A 16,712-nucleotide genomic window follows, 5' to 3' on the forward strand; every position below is an offset into this window, starting at 1 on the left:
TCTCATCAGTCGTTGTGCTTGCTGCAGCAACTGATCAAAAAGTGATGGTTTTGTGCCTGTGGCGCAGTGTTAGTGATGTGGTGTCAGTTGAATCAGTTGCTGCAGCTGCTCATGATTAAAGGAAATTTTTGTGGAAATGAAATATGATAAGCCAAATAAATTTTAGATTAATCCCCTGAATTTTATTTCTTATTATCATGATGACATATTTAATATTATGTTTGTATGTGGGATAGATGCTCAACACCATTTCCCTGGCAACTTTATCATAATTTTCCAATATTTGAAAAGGTGTTTCTGGATAAACAACAAATCCGGATAAGCAACAACAAAACTCGATTTGTTCTGTTCGCACATCCGTCGGACTTTATCGCGGTAGACATACTGGCTCTTGCTGTTAAATCGGTTAGCGAAACAGTTTCCGATCGTCTAGATGAATTCCGGTTGCGATCACGAAGTCGCATCTCAGCCTCAGCGCAAATGCTTGAAGCGCGCAGCCGAATAAAAAATGAAAACAAACTAAGCGCATTAGTATAAGTGTCTGGCTGTTCTTTCAGCAGCCCGATAGAAATCGATCGAAGTCAATTGGAAAAACAGCTGATCAACTGTCAATCCATTCCAATTGATTTCGATTGAGTTCTGTTGAACACACCTATTATTCTGTATGTTTCTAGCCTTCACTAAGTTAATGACGGGATGTGGAGTTAATTTTTTCTGGAACAAGTTTTCCTTTTACCTCAGCAGCAAAAGATTTTTTTCTGAGATGCCGTGGCAATATGTTTTTTTAATGTTATCACTGTTAACTTTCAAGTTAACAGCATTGGGTCTGTCATAATTTTTAAACCCTCCCACTCAAAACATGAAAGGAGTCAATGATGTTAAGTTACAATTGTTAGACGAGCTTCAAGGAAATCTTGCTTCGACATTGCCACCCTAACATCTCAATTCATAGTTTTTTTTTTCGGAGGACAACCCGTTTTCCGAGCTACGTTTGCGGAATGTCTGTTCGCCATGTTTCTCACAAGCTCTACTTTCCTTTGTTTTGAATAGAATAACAAAAAGTATGCAAAACAAATTAACAAAATTGTAAAGTAAACAAAAGTTGGTCGTTAACCTGAATCACATTCTGTTATGAGAGAGTTCCTTTTTGAAGATATCGTAAATAAGATTTTTTTAAATGTAGTATGCCTTGCCTTTGCCACTTCGTCTAGATTGTCAATGGAGGTTGCCATAACTTTTATCGATGTGGCCTCTTCTAATGTTATAGCATTGCGTGCTAGCACATTATATTATGAATGCTGTCCATTAATCCTATTCCATTAACCATCAGTGCTGGTTTCCTCACTCAACGGTCTGGTTTCGAATCTCGTTGGAGTTGTCGTAACGTAACGTGATTAGCCTTTTTTATGTCAAGCTTTTCAGAAATCCTGTGTTTCCATTTGCCTAGCTAGAGTCTGTAGTATTTTCGATACATATGAAATATGGGGATTCAGAAGTAATTTTCGATCAAGTATGATAATTTTATTGTTAGTTTTGTACTCACTAAATACAAGAATTCTAGCGAAATTCTTCCTTCTCGATTTTATGGCGTTCTATAAATTCGGTGAAAAAATCCAGATTGCTTTGATTGACATATCAGTCGAAAACATGGGACAAAGCTAACAAATTATTGTTGAACCTGATGAAATGTGTGTCGGGGTTCATGTCTTTTCTACTTGAAAATAGGTTGAACTAGACGCTGAAATGTGTCGGCCTTAACTTGATACAAGCCATCGGTAATTTGCTAGTTTCCTTTTTTGATGTCGAGCAGTTGACATCGTTGACATTACAACTTCCTACTTCAAGAATTGATGAGTTCGTTCCATGATCCTTCTTATTCATTTTTTCTGAACTGGTGTTGCAATTCAGGAGTTTCTATCTGAGAATTCTCAATGTTGGATAGTTCTGAAATTCCGTTTATTGATTTATAAAGAGACGTGAGGTGATCCTTCGCATTCTGCGGGAAGAGCAGGGGAGTTTTTTTTGCTGTTGCAACCTACATTTTCATCTATCGAAGTACACACAGAAAAATCTATAGTTTCACTGAATTTTGAGCTCATTTTCGTCATAGAATCTGTGTCACTGAATACAGAATTCAGAAATATTCATAGGTTTCACAGAATTTTTAAATTTTAGATGTTTTACTAAATTTATTTTTTTTTATGTCAAAATATTTTTTTCATAATCATTTTTGAATTGGAAAATATGATAACATTGGTAATGTTGATTGATTTTTCTTAAGTAGAATAAAAAATAGACGCAATTTGATGTAACTTTTGAATGAAATTAGTGGAAAAAGCATCACAGAAACCCGTCACTGAATTTTTGGGTAAAATCATAGAAAGCTAGAAGTTTTTTCGTCAGAACACAGATTTTTTTACGGCAACTTGGCTTGGAACCCGGCAGTTTGTTCATTCAGTTTGTGCTCGTTATATAAATCATGTTCCAGGTTTATAATTTGCGATATTAACCAAAGTGTTGTTTGCTAGCGTTAAATCGGCGGTAAATTTCTGATTTCCATACATAGAAGGAGGAACTATCAAGGGCCACCATCAAGGAGCACAATAAATCTTAGCAAATATGCTTCTATCGTGAATATTCCAAACATGTTATAACCATGGAAACGTTAAAACGTAGCTTCCAACATAAAAAAAAATCTAATCATGGAAACGTATGGTACTGTTGTCCACGTTTCTTCCTCCCTAGGTTCCAGTTGTATTTGCGTCCAATACTGCACAGTGGGCCCGGCCAAGTTAAGATGATTAGTAAATGTACAGTGAGCGAAATAAGAATAGCACCACTATGTGTTTTGCTTGTTAAAATATGAATGTTTGAAAATCACCAAAATTTTCTTCTATAAATTGTTTTGAATTGTTTAACGGATAAATCAAGCATAAGTTTACTTTTTTTGGATGTTGCAATTGGCGTTGAGGACCAAAACTATGGAAAAAGGGTGCGAAATAAGAATAGAACCATTTGTGTTTTTTCAACAAAAACAAGATTATTTCTAAATATTGACTGTATAAAAGTGAATAATAATGCTTCTACGAATTATCTGAATAGATAACCGTGTTTTAAGGAGTTTTCTAGAATTTCGAAGATTTTCAAAGGTTTTAAAAGGGGGTTTCAAGAGATGCTCCTCTAGCGTTTAGGAATTTGATACTTGAGCTATAATATTTTATCAAACTGCTTTATTTCTTCATTATCATTCATAAGTATGAAGCAAACTGATGAAACATAGATTTGATGCTGAATTTGAATAAAAAACAAGCTTCAAATTCAAAAATACTAATGTTTTTAAATAATCGAACGCTATTTCTCTAGTTTCAAGTCGTAGATGGCAGCACTATCTTGCAATTAAACCAAATTGATGCTCATTTTCGAATATCTGGGATTAATTCAGGTGTGCTGGATGATTTTGGTCAAGAAATAAGTACTTGGTATCGTGTGACCGCCTTGGAAAACCAGATAACTAGCAGTATTATTGGTATGATTTGAAATTGAATTGGAAGTTGAGATGTGCAGGAATTTTGGCGGTGTTATATTCTTGTGCTGGTGTTTGTTTTTGCAAATCCGGAAAAGATTTCTGCAGCGTGAACTCCAACAAAACTGTGTTGGAAAACTACATCGAAATGATGAATTTGGGCCTAAATAAACCTGAAAAATCAATATTGAGACTTAATTTGGTATTAACGGCAAGATAGTGCTGCCATCTATGACTTGAAACTGGAAAAAGTGATGTTTATTAAAAAAAAATCTAAGTTTATGAATACCAACCTGTTTTTTCTGATTTAAAATAAACCGAAAATGTTTGATTCATCATTTCACGTCATTTTAATGAAGAAAGTAAGAAGTTTGGTAAAGAATTACAGCTCAAATATCAAATTCCTTAGTTCTAGAAGAGCGTATCTTAAAACACTATTTTAAAACCTTTGAAAATCTTTGTAATTCTAGAAAACTCCTTAGAATGCAGTAAACTATTCAAATAATTCGTAGAAGCATTATTATTCACTTTTACACAGTCAATTTTTAGAAATAATCTTGTTTTTTGTTGAAAAACACAAGTGGTTCTATTCTTATTTCGCACCCTTTTTCCATAGTTTTGGTCCTCAACGCCAATTGCAACGTCCAAAAAAAGTAAACTTATGCTTGATTTATCCGTTAAACAATTCAAAACAATTTATAGAAGAAAATTTTGGTGATTTTTAAACATTCATATTTTAACAAGCAAAACACATAGTGGTGCTATTCTTATTTCGCTCACTGTATTTGTACTACTCACTGACTCACTGACAAGATCTGGCTGTGTATGTATCATAATGATATGCATAAGCATAACCAAGACGACACAAGGTCGAATAGGACACTTGGCTAAACAAGACCGGCATGAATCCTTCTTTAACGATGTCAATGAGGTATCCACGCTCCTTTCAAAATAGACTTAAGATTTATTTTGTTTTTTGTTGATTCAAAGAAGCTTTCAGCTACATTCACTTAAACAAGTGAAAACTAATTTTTCTTCGTTCCTTTTTGCCATCTGAGCACACAAGCCTAACTTCTTTTGTAATTCCATCAATCTTCTTCATAATTTACATATTTCTGCAAATTTTTACCGCTTCCAGTGCGCAGAGAGCAGCCAGTCTTCGCTGTTTTCGTCCGCCCAGTTCTAACATATTCCATTACAAGAGGGAGAAAGAAACCCGTCAAAGATTCGGAAAGATTCTGTAGGAGGTACACTATGAACTCGTTTGGTTGCATCCATCCTCAGCTCAGCAGACAGAACAATGTCAAACTGAGCGTAGTGGCAAAATACTAAAATAAACTGCCCAGCTGCACCCAATTTGATTACCTCGAGAGAAGGAAAACCCAGTGAAAGATCCCCAACTGGATGGTTGGAATTTTTTCATCCTAGTTGTTGGTTGAAGGCACCAACATGTTCACGGGGCCAAAGGTTTTAGTCTGAATATTGAAATCTTTGTTTCGATCTTTAAAATTCATGCAAAATTCTGTTTGATGTAAAATTCCGTCATATGTGCTGTGTCAATTGCCTATTTAAAGGGCGATACGGTCAACATTTGGTCAATATCAACTTGACGTATTTCTTTCAATTTTGCATATAAAAAAACCTGAACACCCCTCATTTTGAAGGTGTGTGTGTGTGTAGAATGTTGCTCCTATTTTGGTTTTTTGAACGATTTCTCGTGTGTTAAAAAGAGAAAGCAGTAGCCTTAACTCCAATTTCACTCCGATTAGCTGTCATTCTTATGAAAATTTGTGTAAGAGTAAAGAGCAGGCTTTATTTTTTTAACAGGCCTAAGCCCAATTCACTCTTCAATTGTCAAAATGCCGTCCAAGGAAGAAGAGCAGCGTATCAAAATTTAGCTCGCGCATCGCGAAAATCCGAGCTACTCGCACGCAAAGCTGGCAAAATCGCTAAAAGTTGCCAAATCAACCGTTACAAATGTAATTAAAGTGTTTGGGGAACGTTTGTCGACAGCCAGGAAGTCTGGATCGGGGGGAAATTGAAAACCGTAAGCCGCTGAGACGACAAAGAGATTTGCCGGTAGTTTCAAGCGAAACCCTAACCTCTCTCTCCGAGATGCCGCAAATAAGCTGGGTGTATCGTCTACAACCGTGCATCGAGCCAAAAAACGAACCGGACTATCGACTTACAAGAAGGTAGTGACTCCAAATCGCGATGATAAACAAAATACGACGGCCAAAGTGCGATCCCGGAGGCTGTACACGACGATGCTGACGAAGTTTGAATGCGTGGTAATGGACGACGAAACCTTCGTCAAAGCCGACTACAAGCAGCTTCCGGGACAGGAGTTTTATACGGCAAAAGGAAGGGGAAAGGTAGCAGATATTATCAAGCATATGAAACTGTCAAAGTTCGCGAAGAAATATCTGGTTTGGCAAGCCATCTGTACCTGTGGCTTGAAAAGCAGCATTTCATAGCTTCCGGGACTGTAATTTACGTGAAAGAGTGTTTGAATAAACGTCTGCTGCCTTTCCTGAAGAAACATGGTTGTTCCGTACTGTTTTGGCCGGATTTGGCATCTTGAAATTACGGTAAAAAGGCCATGGAGTGGTACGCCGCCAACAACGTGCAGGTTGTTCCCAAGGACAAGAACCCTCCCAACACGCCAGAGCTCCGCCCAATTGCCCAAAAACATCCGGAAATACAATTCAAGCTTCTAGATGTCGTGCGGTATGAATCGTCAAATCATCGACGATTCAAGGCCAAGTGTATTGTCGTACCAGTAAGCTACTACTTTTGCCGAATGAAAGCCACAAGTCTTGAAAATCTATTTCATGGGTAACACTCAAGATCAAATAGAGCAGCGAAGACAATACATTAATCAAACCGAACGGCGTATTGCTGGAAAAACTGCAGGAGTTGTTGCACAACCATAATGAATTTATTACGGACACACGATAGAGGGAGCTCTTGCCCTATATGGCCCCAGCAATAGTTGATGTGGAAACTGTTGTCAATATGATGAAAAATGACTATCGAAGCAGGCAGAGAAAAAAAATTAGATTATAAGAGAGACTTGAAGAAAAAGCACGTGTTGAGTAAAGCAGATTCGAAAAGGTTCTCTCGGCAGGTAAAACACCAGCAGACGGCCACTAGCAACCGTATTTTAACAGAATTGACTCGCTTATTCAAAACCACACTTGAAATAATTCCTTTAGATGACTACGTAGTTATCCTTAGAGCAGATAAAGAACCTTCCGGTGAGCATGCCAGCAGCCACAACGCACCGACAGTTGATAAGGTGGCAATCGTCATGGTTGGACACGAGAAAACCGATGCTAGAGACATATTGTTGTACCAAAAACTGGGAGCCCCAGTTAACTATACTGGGAGCCCCAGGCATATGCACAGGACGCGATGACATATATCCGGAACTTTGAGGAATTCTTCATCATCTTCATCTAAAAATCGGAGTGGACCGAGGTCCCGGTGAATCTCATGACCTGGCAACATTTTTCCCATTCTCACGACATTATCGCGCGAGTTTTTCAAAAGAACGTTAATTTAGACTTAATTGTAAAACATCTTTTGCACGGCTTTTGGACAGCCGCGTTGTTGGATGTATTCCATCGAGAGGCAAAAAAGGGGGTTGCCACACGCAAACATGCAAAAACTAATCACTCCGGACCTTATCGATCAGCTAATTGCGAATATCGAAGGCGATCCTGGACTTCACGAAAGTGTTGTCAAAAGCATGATATATGGTCCGTGTTTTGTTTTGAACCCGAATTCACTGTGCAAGGTTGATGACAAATGCTCGAAAGGTTTTCCAAAACAAAATCACCGCCTACACTATAACCGAAAACGATGGATACTCACAATACCGTCTCCGTTCTCCGGAAGATGGTGGCAGAACACTTCAACACGGTCGAGATTTCAATACCATGGAACTGTATAATCGGTGGATTGTGCCGTTCTGCCCATTGATGATGAAAACCTTTAAAGCACACATCAACGTGGAAATCTGTAACTCCGTCAAATCCATTAAGTACATCTGTAAGTATGTTACAAAAGGAAGCGATATGGCGGTGTTCGGAGATCCAACAGCATCCGTGGATGCTATTACCCAGTTCCAAGTAGCACGATACGTCAGCAGCAACGAGGCGTTTTGGAAAATCTTTCACTTCCCTCTCCATGATCGATCTCCCCAGTACAGCACTTTTCGGTACACCAACGTGTTTTCTTCAAAGAAAGGAATGTAAAAGGCGCCTCCACCAACAACGTTAATGACATTTTTCACGTTCTGCCGTGAGGACCTTTACGCTCGGAGTTTGACACAGTTCATCCGAGACACGCGGAATGTTTTTACCTTCGAATGCTTCTTTCCACGTTCGCGGCCCGACTTCATTTGAAGAGCTCAAAAACGTCAATAGTACATTTGCGAAAATTATCGGAAAGCTTGCCATTCACTTAATTTGTTAATATATATTATTATAGACATTGTGAAATTACCCTTGAAGACGCAGCACGTGACTTTACGCCATATCGAATTCGAATGTTTTCCAATCCATTAGAGCTGTGGGAAAAGTTCATGGACCGTATGGCGGGAGACTTTTTGAACGTAGAAGACCAAAACAGTACGATCCTGGTGCACATTGAAGGATTGTGTTTGGTAAGCAGTAACTAACTGTTGACAAATATAGAACTTCCAGCACCGACACGATAACGACATTCAAAGGGAAACCTTCACGTCGTCAGATGAAGTCGAGAAACGCCTCGTGTACGTACGAGAACATCAGGGACTATTGATTCAAAAGCAAGGGCAAATCTACAACAAACTATGTAGAAAATAGAAAACGGACTTGGAAGAAGGCTTTAGAAGCTTTGACAAAGTTTGAGGTTTTTGCGGGGAAATGATTACATTTTCAATGGTGTTATGGCGCTGTCAGCTGGAGATTTCCGTCAAACGCTTCCCGTCATACCCCGATCTATATACGAAAGCAGATGAGCTAGACGCGTGTCTGAAATCATCAGTCAAAACGCAGTTAAGAATACAAAATAATTATTCAGCTGCACAATTCGCAACACAACTGCTCGACATCGGCAATGGTACGATACGCGCAGATAGCCAATCACGTTTCCCTCAAACTTCTGCAATATGTTGATACTTAAGTCGATACAGCTACGTGTTAACGGCAGAATTACAAGAATTTGCCCTGAACGCTTTACTGGACTAGAAATTTTCATTCAACAACACGGCTCCGTACTCGATTGGCGGAACCTCACTACTCACATGACGAAAAATGCACGACTATAATCAACATTTCTTCAACCTGTGATTGGCGAAGCTCTTCATACTTCGAATGAAGAAGGAAGGGATGACCTTGAAAGCAATCTAGCAACAAAAAACATCCAGTTTGATTGCTGGCAGGGAGCAAAAAAAGCAATATCAAACTGTGTGGCACTTCTTTTGTAAGTTTCGAGTAGGCCTTGGTCGGGTACGAGCGCGTTTTTCTGTCATCTTGTTGGTAGCGTTGTTTTTCGGTTTTTTTATTTAGTTGCTGGAAAAGTTTGAAAAATTATAGAAAGTGGAATTTACAAGAAAAAAAATAGAATGTTTTTTATCGTACTAAGTTAAAAATACTCGCAGAATCATGAAGCTTTATTTTACTGATTCCTTGGGGTTTCAAAGTGCCATCATTCTACATTCTAAGGAAGCCGGATGATGCAGGCCCACTAAATCACTAAATATGCATGTATGAAACACAGCAAAAATTATTTCCTGTAAAATTACGCAAATGTCCTGTAACAAAATGGAGCAGGACATTTACCGTTATTTTACATGTCGATAACATGATTACGTGACATTTAATTTTTAGTGTGCAACTTTTTTACAGGACATTTGCTGTAATAATAAATGAATCTTCGTTAACTTTCAAGGAAAACAATTTAAAATTACAGGTTTTGTTAATTACAGGTGATTTATTTTAAAGGTTGCAGTTTTCAGTGACACTTAATAGTCAAAAATTATTCTGTGTAGCACGATATCCATCGTAAATTCGGCTAAATATCTACAACTTGGTGAGTTCGTTCCATTATTTATTTTTCTTTTCTTGTACATATTAATGATCTTTTTCATTGATAACAAATTCAAAATTGCTTAACTCTATCACGAGGTTCAGAGGGGGGTCAGACAGGACATCAAACGATCCGAAGACTTATATACAATAAATTGTGGGTTCAAGCCAGCCGGAGTATCTCGGCAAATTTGGAATCATGTGTAGGATACTAAGGTACCTTTCCAGGATTTTTTATTTATTTCGAACACTTTGAAGGGAGCGAGATGATTCAAACCTGTCCCAAGCCAGTGATAACAGACCTCTTGGTTGTGCTGCATGAACAATAGTTGAATGTGCGATCGAGACTTCCCGTACCGACTCGGGTCGAAAGACCTATCAGCCACTGGTGGGTTCTCATACATACACACACATATGTACATTGTATACTATTTTACTGACAATCTTAAGGTAAAATCTCTAGGTAGCAAATAATAGCATGCCACAATTAGAAACAGAGGTCATTTATTAGGTACAGTGGAATCACAACTTCATAGGCAAATAGTTAAAGATCGAGGCTTTCAAATCTTACAAAAATGTGTTCATTACAACAAATACAAGTGAGCGATTTTTTTTCTTCTACGAAAGTATATGGATAAACATCCTTAAAAGCTCAGGAATTCCGTAATAACACGAAAATTCTTAGGGGCGATCTTCAGGTACATTTACCCTATGTTAAATTTTTCAACCAAGGTTCAATAACATTTTTCTAGAACATTTGATATTTGTAAAACATTCCGGTTCCGAGGTATAGCGCAGAAATCAAGTATCCCCAGGATAAATTATTCTCATTTTCCCCTACTGTTAGAAGAACACACCACATCTTCGAAATACCCAGCAAACATCTATGAAGGTATAACACAGGATCAACAGAATTATTCAAACAAATATACCAGATGAAAAGATTGTATTAAACTTACCAAAATAGCATATAGCTACAAAAGTGGAGGCGATATATCTACAATGACAAGATTTCAACGATTCAATTTTCCCACAGACAGCAAAATAAACGAAAAAAAAAAATTTCCCCGACCGAGATTTGAACTCCAGTCCACCGATATCTTACCACGATGCCAACTCATCAGTTGATATGATCCACGCTATAGTTCTATAGGTGAGATTCTCGTTTTGCAAACCGGTCAAAGGAGGAGACCGGATAGAGTGTCAATTGAAGGACCGCCGATTTACCGTAAATCAGTTCACTCAAATCGTAAATGTTGAATTAGCATATTCTCAACTTTTTCGAGACATATTTACGAATTGACTAAACTGCTATTCGATTCAACTTTTTTTGGGTAAAGCTTCTCGTAAATGAATGATAGGAAATCACTCAATACCAACTTGTTTACGATGGTTATAGAAAATGTCTTGATATTCGATTTGGATTATCATTACTATTACGATTTCATGTTAGCTGGGTAGTAGCTGAAATACCTCGGAGTTATGGTCGACAACGGCTTAAGTTTCAGCTCTGTGGATATAACTATGGCGGAGGATGAAGGTTGTTACGAAGCAAGAGCCGAGTGCGTAAAGCTCAACGAGCAACATCAATGCTAAAGTGGCAGGAGAAATGGGACGCTTCGAACAACACAAGATGGACGCATAGATTTTGAAATTGGGTAAATCGGTAGTATTGAGAGGCCCTTTTTACCTGAAAAAATTCCTTTCGGGCCATAGGTGCTTTGGGCAATACCTTCATCGGCTTAAGCTCATCAGCTCGTCATATTGCCCGGAATGCGTAAATATGATGAAATCGATTGAAAACGCCATTTTTGTCTGTCCCAAGTTTATGTCAAGGCACCCAACGTGGGGCACGAACCCACGACCCTGAGATTAAGAGTCTCATGCTCTACCGACTGAGCTAACCGGGCTAACAGCTATGCAAATTTACTACGAGTAATCCATAACACACCGACAGGGTACTACACATTCGACGAACTCACGCGGAAGGGCATAAACTTCACCAAACTGAGGGAACCGAATATCTAATGAACGGACGAAGGTTGCTTTATCGTTGAAGCTATGATTTGATACTAATCCACGGAACATAAACACCAGAATGGTACAGACAACGACTTGACTGAATCGCGAAGAGGGCGCAAGCTTCTCCGAGCTGAGAGAACCGAGGATAAAAGAAAAAGCCCTAAAATGTTCAGCTTTCCACGCACGGAAAGGAACCAATGTTCGGGAAATATACAAAAAAAATCCGGCAAGAGGGCAAAACCTAAGTGCGCTTGTATAGTTAGTCGTAATTAGTTTTAGTTTCCCTAGCGCTTAATTCAGTATTAGTTCTTACATAAGTTAGTCATAAAAAAAACATAAACAACTCACGGGTTTTCCAGATAGTTTTGGCATGGAACTTTGGGTGGCTGGAACAACTTCCCACGGAAGACCAAACTGATTAACGTCGTTGGGAACCTTATCTTGTGCTCAGTCCAGCTCAGGAACAGCTAACTCCCATTTCCACGGATTTCTCCCGGGTTTTGTCTCGACTTTGGGGCGGCCCTTAAGGGTCGAAGTACGGAACCCTTTTTAGAGCCCCTCCCGAGCAGACTTTTATAGCAAAATTATAGCAAATTTTGCTATCACGCCCTGAGAGCCCAGTTTGCTCTCATTTTGCTTGACATAAGGTGGTACACAGCAAAAATGAGAGCACAAATTTTCATACTTGGTTAGCAAAGTGATACCAAATTTTGCTAAAACTGAGAGCAAAACTACACCTCGTTTTCCGAGAGCTTGGAGAGCACAATGATGCCAATATTAGGCATCGCACATTTTTTAATAAGAGCGAAATTTGGCATCATTATGCTTTCAAAACTTTCATAAAAACGACAGGATAACGAGGTGTAGTTAAGGTTCCAGTACAAGCAAAATATGGCATTACTTTGCTATCCGCGTTTGAAAATTTTGGTTTCATTTTTTCGCTTTGCACTACCTTAAATCTATCAAAATAAAAGCAAATTTAACCCTTAAAGCGTGATAGCAAAATTCAGTTAAATTTTTCAATATACCCATAATTTAGTTGGTATAGATCAGTGGTTTTCAAACTTTTTCCACTCACCGCCCCCCTTCGTCAAATTTGAAGAAAATCTTTTAAAAAATGATAATGTGGATCTTTGAAAAATCATTTGCTTTTGGCTTTATGTTGTTGTAAGACTTTTAACTCAAAAATCATTCAAATTTATATCAGCCAAAGAGTGTTTTGAGTGTAAAGATTCGTCATATTTCAAATTATCTTTCGTGATATTTCAGATTTTTCGATTTTTTTTACATACTTTTTCGTTCGAAAGAAACATGAAAAATAATATTATTAAAATATTTCCCGAAATGAGCTTTTTGCACTTATACTCTTTTGGTTTCGAGGGCCTCATAATGCTTCTAACCTCAAGCAAACTTTTCATTCCAGGTAAATTTTCCTAGACAATTACTTAAATGATTGATCAGTTTGTTTTGAAATTAAATCATATATCTTAATTTTTTATTTACATAATTCTATATTCATCATTAATTTGCATTATTGAATACAAATTAATTACTGTCAAACCGGTTAAATAACGAAAAAAATAGTATTATTTCTTGATATCTGAATATAAATCAGTTTTAAAGTTTTGAAGCCTTCACGGGTCCTAAAATTTAAATTAGATTCTAGTAATTGAATTCAGAAAATTTTAGTATTAACCGAATAGATGAAAAGTTCATCCGTGGCAAATTTGTTTTTATTCGATTGAAATAAAGATAAACAAATAAGAATTTAAAATAAAAATTCTCTTACAAAAACTTTTTTTTTTCAATGGTTTTTTTCTGCTACGAATTTTTCGAGACAAAACATTTGAAAGAGCATTGCAATCTTAAATTCAACTTTTTAGAATAACCCAAAATAATCATACAAAACAAGATCAACATGTAGATCGTATACAAAATCTGTGATAATTTAAAAAATATTTAAGATACATTTTGAGAGATTTTTTTCTCGAGATACTGGGAAAATGGGCTTGTCGCTCTGTGAAATTATATGTATTTTAATCTTGAACCTGATGTTTAGTTCTGTAACGTAATTTCATTGTTTTGCATCGAACTTACTCGTTGTTATTTGAAATCTACGTTGTTTTGTGTTTTGTGAAAATGAATGAATTACAATCTCACCGCCCCCTTGAGTCCTTCCAACGCCCCCCAAATTCACGAATTGAGCTCACCGCCCTCCTGGAAGCTCTCAACGCCCCCAAGGGGGCGGTAGGGACCACTTTGAAAACCACTGGTATAGATGTATAGTTGATAAGAAGAGGAATGAAAAAAAAATCGAATCAAAACGCCGATTCGTCGAAGATTAAACGCCTGGAGTTATATTACAAAACAAAATGATGCAACCACTTAACATAATTTGTTACTCGGAAGCGAATCTGCTAATATAAAGAAGAAGAACAAAACATTGGTTATTTTTAAAATATGAGTTAGTCCACGGTTAAAACGGCACAATTTAGGCACAATTTTCCCGTATGTTTGGATAACGCTGTTAAGCCTACCCCCATTCTAAGTCCACGTTTAAAATGTGCATGTGAATTAAAACTGTAATCAGAAGAGCTTATTATGAGAATCGATTGACGTGACGAGAAGTGATTTATTAGGCACTCGGATATCAGTTTTAAAAATACTTTAACGCTGATCTGAATGGTGAGTGTTGAGTCATGAACTATAATTTCTGAAAACTAACTCTTGATAAAAACTAAAATCCAAAACTGATATTAAAACCAGAATTTTACATGAGTATGTGAAATCAGAATCTCCTTCTCATATTTGAAACTGAAATTTGAATCTAATAGGTGATGTATGGTAACTTGATCTAAACTCCCAAAAATTGTCGATCAAAAAACATATGTAGAAACATCGAATCAAGAAACGCAGCTTTATGAAGTTATTTTATTTATTATTATTTATTAATTCTTGTAACGTAAGACAAAATCTTTTAATGTGTTACAATTTGGGATTGCTTTGATTTAAATTTCATTTTTAATTTTCTACGCTAAGTTTCTTAAGCACTTTCATATCTATCTCTAACTATTCAATATCCGATTGTTACCTAATTAACTGTTACTGTGTGGAAAACTGACGTGAGGGATGAACGTGAGGCGTTCAAACCTCAAAATAACCGAATGTGCCGAGTTTATGCGTTAAATAAACAAAAATAAGCTTCTACCTGGTACATTTTAAAAATCAATGCTTAATTCCCAAAACAAATGCTCAACCCGTTGCATAAGGAAAGGCGATTTTTCGAGACATGAACAGTATGAACAATCTCGTTGGGTAACGGATTTATTTTGGACCACTCTGTCTAGCACTCTTAAAAAAGATCGTGAAAAAATCAGTTTAACGAGTTAAGTGCACGAGCTTCAACTAGGTGTATTTGTTGAAATTTTTAATGATTTATAGTTGCTTCATAAAGGAGCTAAATAAGGTGGTCCATAATAAGTCCGTTACGTTACCCTATATCTGATTGTTCATATTGATTTTGTCTCGAAAAATCGCCTTTTCTTATGCAACCAGTCGAGCACTTATTCTGGAAATTTAACATTGAATTCGATAAAATACTGGGTAGAAGTTTATGTCAGTAGCTATAAATTTAAAAATTGATCGTGTGTGAATAAACCCTCAAAGTTAGTTGTTATACGATTAAAAACCAGTTTGGAAAATAGTATAGTATATTTTCTGGGATTTTCATCCTATCAGATGATTTTCTTAATTTCTTAATTTTACGCACAAATTTCAAACGCTTTGAACTTTAAATACAATATCGTTCATTATTCTGTAGAAAATTAGATTGACTCCTAGAGATCTTCAAACGTATGATTTTATTTTTTCTTTTTTTTAATATAAGGCGCTTGGGATCAGAGGAGTGCAAGTCCCAAATGATAGTTTCGAGGAAACGCGCTTCAAAGTTCACGGTGCTCGATTTTTCATATATTTTTAATTATTTAAAAAAACTGAGTTTTGCACCAGATGTACATTGAAACATGAAGATTCGTAAGGTATACTTAACTCGAAATCGATAATTTTGGCCCTTGCACCCTCTGATCCTGAGGGCCTTTTTTTTTTCAATCATTTATTGTTCAGTTTAAGTTTATGTACATGTTGCTATCATTCAATTGTCAAGTGGAATTCTAATGCATCTACATCTACTACATTGTTGCTTTCATTTATAAAATTAATAAATTTCGCTAAAAGTTTCAATATTGCATTGCGTTTTGCAAGCCCTACTCTATCAAGCAGCGGTGTGATAAGATCATTAACAAAAACTATTTGATGATCGTTGAACAACAAGTTGATCTTCTGTTGGAGCAAGCGCGCCCCGGCTCTCACTCGATGGCATGAAAAAAATTTGTGTTCCACTGTCTCTACCTGGCCACAAAACTCGCAGTTTTCGTCGGGCACACGCCGTTGTGTGTACAATAGTTGACGATGGGCTATTTTTTGGTTGGTCCATACGTAGAGCAGTGATCTCACGCTCGTTGATAGGCGAGACGATGAAATATTGCTCCACACTCGATTCCAGTTTACGGCTGGGAAGATCCTCTCTACGCGAGGTTGATCTGTTCGGTCGATGAAAAAAATATTTAAACTTTCTGCTGTCGGGTTCTCGATTATTTGGCTTGGCAGTTGAGGATAGGTGCTAAGAATCATCTTCAGGCAAGGTAGGTCCGGGGGACGAGTTTGAATTCCGAGATTTGCTTGTTGGATGAAGCTTCGGTAGAACGGCATAGAATCAGCTTCACGCATGTGTCTGTTTATAAGCAGTGCCTTAGTTTTTATTGCTGGCAAATGCAGACCAAGTCCACCGTGTTTTTTCTCTCGCGCTAACTGTTGCATGGGTACGCGTGCCGCTGCGCCTCGCCAGATGAAGCTACCCATGGTTGCTGTTATCCTGCTCATGTGTACGCAGTATGGGGAAAGCATGGAAGATATGTACCATACTCTGGACAAGACAAATGTGTTCAGTAGGATAATTTTCTGATACACGTTAAGGGAGCGAAGCGAGTGAAGCCACACTAGTCGAGAGAAGCTAGTAACGAGGGCATCCCAAT

The sequence above is a fragment of the Uranotaenia lowii genome, chromosome 1 (genome assembly GCF_029784155.1).
Source record: "Uranotaenia lowii strain MFRU-FL chromosome 1, ASM2978415v1, whole genome shotgun sequence".
NCBI classification, from domain to species: Eukaryota; Metazoa; Arthropoda; class Insecta; order Diptera; family Culicidae; genus Uranotaenia; species Uranotaenia lowii.